Below are 6000 nucleotides of genomic sequence, written 5' to 3'. Positions count from 1 at the left end.
TTGGAAAGAGCTTTAAGGGCCATCAGCAGGGCCCCTGGTTCTTCCATCTGGAGAATCCATTACTTGGGGTCAAATCCGAGCTTTGCTGCTTCCCAGCTGTGCAGCCTTGGGAATGTGTCTGGGCCTTGTGGAAAAATGGGGTAATGGGAGCAGAGTCACCTCTAATGTCCTTGTGACCAGTTCATCAGTTACTTGAGGCAGGACACTTGGGATGTGGCAATAGTTTCATGTGTGTGCACAATGTGCTTTTACTTTTTAATGTTGATTACAATTTTCCTTTAGATGCATATTCTGCATATGTATACAATGTGCTTTTTTTTTTGAGATGGAGGTTTGCTCTTATCACCCAGGCTGGAGTGCAATGCTGCAATCTCGGCTCACTGCAACCTCCGCCTCCCAGGTTCAAGTGATTCTATTGCCTTAGCCTCCAGAGTAGCTGGGATTACAGGAGCCCACAACCACGTTCAGCTAATTTTTGTATTTTTAGTAGAGACAGAGTTTCGCCATGTTAGCCAAGCTGGTTCGAACTCCTGACCTCAGGTGATCCACCTGCCTCGGCCTCCCAAAATGCTGGGATGATAGGTGTGAACCACCATACCTGGCCTACAATGTGCTTTTAACTGAGAGGAATGGCATCATGCAAAGACCTCCCTACTCAAAGAATGGTTCCAGATCAGCAGCACAAGGAGCACCTGGGATCTTGTTAGAAACGCAGCATCTGGGCCGGGTGTGGTGGCTCACACCTGTAATCTCAGCACTTTGGGAGGCCGAGATGGGTGGATCACTTGAGCTCAGGAGTTCAAGACCAGCCTGGGTGACACAGCAAGACCAAGTCTCTACAAAAAATACAGAAATTAACTACAAAAAAATGTATAGTGGCATGCACCTGAAGTCCCAGCTACTTGGGAGGCTGAGGCAGGAGGATTACTTGAGTCCGGGAGTGGAGGTTGCAGTGACCTGTGATCATGCCACTGCACTCCAGCCTGGGCAACAGCGCAAGACTCTATCTTAAAAAAAAATGCAGCGAATGCAACATCTGAGTCCCCACCCCAGACCTATGAGCCAGAATCTGCATTTTATCATGGTCCTCAGTCCCTAGAGTGAACATGGGCACATTCAAGTGTGAGCAACACTGCCATAGACCTTGTTCTGAAACAACTGGAAATTCATGCTGCCTTTTCCCTGGGGTTGCTGAGCTGGTGAGAAAAAAGCTGGGAGTGGCTAGGGGCAACCTTGGTCTCATCATGACCTGGAGAGTCTGTGTGGAGTAAAAGAGATGAGAGTCAGAGGTAGTGCATCTTGGTAGATATTGACTTAACATCTGGATCCAACCATGCCTGAAGCCTACCTCTACTCCTGCTTTTACCAGATAGAGTTGACATAAATTCTCATGGCATCAGCCAATTTGAGTCAGGGTTCTGCTATATTTTTCATCTGATAGAGCCTTGCCTAAGATACTCACTGTATGGGCTTTGGAACTTCCTTGCCTTGTTTCTTTTCTTTTTCTTTTCTTTTCTTTCTTTCTTTCTTTTTTTTTTTTTTTTTTGAGACAGAGTTTCACTCTTGTTGCCCAGGCTGGAGTGCAATGGCGCGATCTTGGCTCACTGCAACCTCCCGCTCCGGGGTTCAAGCTATTCTCCTGCCTCAGCTTCCCGAGTAGCTGAGATTACAGGTGTGTGTCACCACACCCGGCTAATTTTGTATTTTTAGTAGAGATGGGGTTTCACCATGTTGGTCAGGCTGGCTGGTCTGGAACTTCTGACCTTGGGTGATCCACCCGCCTCAGCCTCCCAAAGTGCTGGGATTACAGGCATGAGCCACCATGCCCAGCTACCTTCCTTGAGTCCTAATTTTCTCTCTGGAAAATTCAGCTGACAAAGGAAGAACATATGAGACAACATAGGCAAGGCACACGGACCAAGCCTGGCACAGAGTAGGTGCTCTAGAGCCTGGCACAGAGTAGGTGCTCTAGAGCCTGGCACGGAGTAGGTGCTCTAGAGCCTGGCACGGAGTAGGTGCTCTAGAAGGAGTGATAGTGTGATTGTTTTATCATCCCTACCACAGCTCTTCAGAGCTCCCTGGGGGCCCCATTCTCCTCTGTGTGGTAGAGGTTTCAGGGCATAGGGCAGGCACACAGTGGGTGCCCATGTGTGATAAGGTGTACAACATGTGTTTGGAGCACTGGGCTAGAGTCAGGAAGATCTAGGTTCAGCCTCTGGCTCTGCCACTTACTGGCCGGGTGACCTTGGGCTGACGGGCCCTCTCTGGGTATCAGTCTCATTATTCGTGAAGTGACTTGACCTGGCTGTTCCTGGTTTTACCTGCAGTTCACGTGCAGTGAGAGCTCGACAAGCGAACGCCCACAGATCACCCGCCACACCAACGTCCTTAGGGTGAGGGTTTAGTGACCCACTGACTTCTTTGAGACAGAGTCTTGCTCTGTGGCCCAGGCTGGAGTACAGTGGCTCAATCTCGGCTCACTGAAACCTCTGCCTCCTGGGTTCAAGCAATTCTCCTGCCTCAGCCTCCCAAGTAACTGGGATTACAGGCGCCCGCTACCACGCCCGGCTAAGTTTTGTATTTTTAGTAGAGATGGGCTTTCACCATGTTGGCCAGGCTGGTCTCCAACTCCTGACTTCAAGTGATCCACCCGCCTCAGCCTCCCAAAGTGCTGGGATTACAGGCGTGAGCCACCACGCACAGCCACCCACTGACTTCTTGACCTGCTCATCACCCGGGCTCACCCAGAACACAGGAAGACCCAGGCCCCAGAGAGAATACTGCAGATATCGTGAGCCACAGAGCCCTGAGCCACTGACCTGTCTCCTGGGTCTGGCTTGGGCCTCCTCCAGAAGCAGACACTTAGAGGGTCCAAGGGCAGGGAGCTCAGCGGGGAGCTGATCCCAGGAAGCTCTGAGAGGAGAGGGGAGGGGGCAGCTGGTACTGCTGAGTGTCTTGATAAGCAGGTTATCACTTGGGCAACTGGGGCTCTGTCATGCTGGGGCCTCTGGGAGCGGGTGCAGAGTCCACTTCAGGGTTGCTCCTCCCCAGGCCCCAGGAAGCTGGAGGATTTATCAACACCCCCATCCAGCCAGCATAGGCCAGAGAACCACGGCAGGAAAACAGAAACCTCTCCCCTGGACATGGTCCCACCAGCCCAGAGCTGCCAGATCCCCAGGCCTCCGCCCTCATCTGGATTGAAGAAGCCATCTGCCTGTACAGGCCCTGTCTGCCTGGAAAGAAACTTCAAACGTGGCTTTGGGGGGATTCCAGAGACTGTTCCTGTCTGTGCAAGAAGGACACTGAGTGTTCAAAACATAAGGAGGCCTCGCTGTGAATCAGGCCAGAGCAGGGGCTCACCTGAGAGTGGGGTGTCCTGACATTGTGTCCGGGCACCTGCTGGCCTCACCTAATGCCTGGCCCTGCCTGAAAGCAGACCAAGGGAAGATGAGATGAGAACTTTAGGAAGATGTTTCTGGCCCCTGGATAGAGAAGGGACTGTTAGGGGGAAGGGGGGATGCGGGCAGAGTCACAGAGGTCCAGGAGGGCTTGTTGCCATTGTCCATCCATGCAGTGAGGCCCAGAGGGGTAGTGGGAGTGAAGGAGGCTGGGTTTGCAACTCTAGGGTGAAGGGACCTCCATTTTGTTCAGTGATATGCCCTGCCCTTCTCTATCCCATGCAGGCTGTGTGACCGTAGGCAAGTTACTTCACCTCTCTGGGCCTTAGTTTTCTCATCTGTGAAATGAGGCATGCTTCTCTATACCCACCTATATCTAGAGGGTGATTGTGGGATTAAATGAGTTAACATGTGTAGAGCACTTGGCCTCTAGTAAGTGCTACAGAGTGTTGGCCTCTGTTCTTATTATAGTTATTGTTACTGTTAGTATTAGTATTCTTACTATCGTCATCTCCCTCCAAATTTCACACCCATGAATCCAGACTCCAGGCAGCCATGTAAATCTGGGGTTTAACTCTTGAAACTGAGTATGTCATCCACTTATCTTGCTATGATCTCGAGGATCCCAGCCCCAAATATCTGAGACCTTCATACCTGCTCCCAGTGCTCCAGGACCCCCCTCACTGAGTTCCTGACCCTGATCCCAGTCTACCCTGTCCGGCTGGGGCATTTGGCCCGTGTCACCTCAGTGTGGGCCTAGACAAGGGAACTCAACGGCATGTCCTCCTTCCTGTTTCTCCCTGCCTGTGTGTCTCACCCTGTCAGTTCAACCTGTGACGTTTGCCTCCTGGCCACTTCTCTGTCTGCAACTGGCCACTTCTCTGTCTCTATGGTCACCACTCTGTCCAGGCCACCTCTGCAGCTATAACAACCTCCTTGATAATCTTTGACTCAAAAGGAAGGTTTTATGTTCAATTTCCTTTATTTATTTATTTATTTATTTATTATTTTTAGAGATGAGGTTTCACCATGTCACCTGGGCTGGTCTCGAACTCCTAGATTCAAGCGATCCGCCTGCCTTAGCTACCCAAAGTGCTGGGATTCCAAGCATGAGCCACTGTGCCTGGCTCTTGTGTTTAATTTCAAATCACACAGCTGTTGCACAAGTTCAAGCAATATAGAAGCATATCTAAACTGAAGACCTTTTGTTAACTCTGGAAAGATGTTAATAGTAGATTGCAGGGAAGTGGTTAGGGACAACTGGTTGCATATTGTTTGCATTTTATTGTTTAAATTTTGTGACAAGTGAGCATTGCTTTTGTATTTTAAAAATTATACTTAAAACATAGGTAAGACATGTAAGTGGGAAAAAATTCAATGGCACAAAAACGTATCCAATGAAAACGAGTGTCTCTCCCCACCCTTAACCCCCAGATTTCACTTTCCTTAAGCAACCCTGCCTCCAGTTTCCCACGGACTCTGCTACTGAAAGTCTGTATGTACGAAAACACACGATTGTACGCACTCTTTATTTACATAGATAGATGTATGTTACACCCAGTGTCTTGCAGCTTGCTTTTTTTAACCTAACATACTTGTCATTCTTTCTAATTCATCACACATACCTGTGTTGCTCTTTTTCACAGCTGCATAGTATTCCACTGCATGGCTGGACCATATTTAATAATAGCTGTTTTCTTACTGATGGCCCTTTAGGTTGTTTCCAGCCTTTTCTGTTATAAAGCAATACTGTGGGCCAGGCACAGGAGCTCACGCCTATAATCCCAGCACTTTGGGAGGCTGAGGCTGGAGGATTATTTGAGCCCAGGAGTTTGAGACCAGCCACAGCAACATAGAGATAATTAGCTGGTTGTGGTGGTGCATGCCTGTGGTCCCAGCTACTCAGGAGGCTAAGGTGGGAGGGTCACCGAGCCCAGGAGGTTAAGGCTGCTGTGGGCTGTGATTGTACCACTGCACTCCAGCCTGACAGAGTAAGGCCCTGTCTCAAAACAGCAACAACTACAAACAATACTGTGGTGACTGTCTTTGTATGTAGTGTGTGTGTGTGTGTGTGTGTGTGTGTGTGTGTGTGTGAATGTATCTGTGGGCAAAATCTCTGAAAGTCAGATTTTATAACAGATTCATGCATTTTACGTTTTGATCCATGTGACCAAACTGCACTTTGGTACCAATTTATTCTCCTACCAACGTGTGAGGGTGCCTGTTTCCCCACAGCTTTGTCAGTACCATGTGTGAACTTTCTGATGTTTTTGTCACTCTAATAGATGGAAGCAGGTGTCTCAGTATGGTTTCAATTTCTATTTTTAAATGAAGAGTGAAGCAGAGTACCTTTTGCTTGTTGAGTGAAGCATAGTATCATTGGCCAGGCGCGGTGGCTCACGTCTGTAATCCCAGCACTTTGGGAGGCTGAGGTGTGCGAATCACCTGAGGTCAGGAGTTTGAGCCCAGTCTGGCCAACATGGCAAAACTCTGTCTCTACTAAAAATACAAAAAGTTAGTCAGGCGTGGTGGTGGGCACCTGTTCTCCCAGCTACTTGGGAGTCTGAGGCAGGAGAATCGCTTGAATGTGGGAGGGGGAGGC

Source organism: Macaca fascicularis, chromosome 10, assembly GCF_037993035.2.
Source record: "Macaca fascicularis isolate 582-1 chromosome 10, T2T-MFA8v1.1".
NCBI lineage: Eukaryota > Metazoa > Chordata > Mammalia > Primates > Cercopithecidae > Macaca > Macaca fascicularis.
This window is presented reverse-complemented; position numbering follows the sequence as displayed.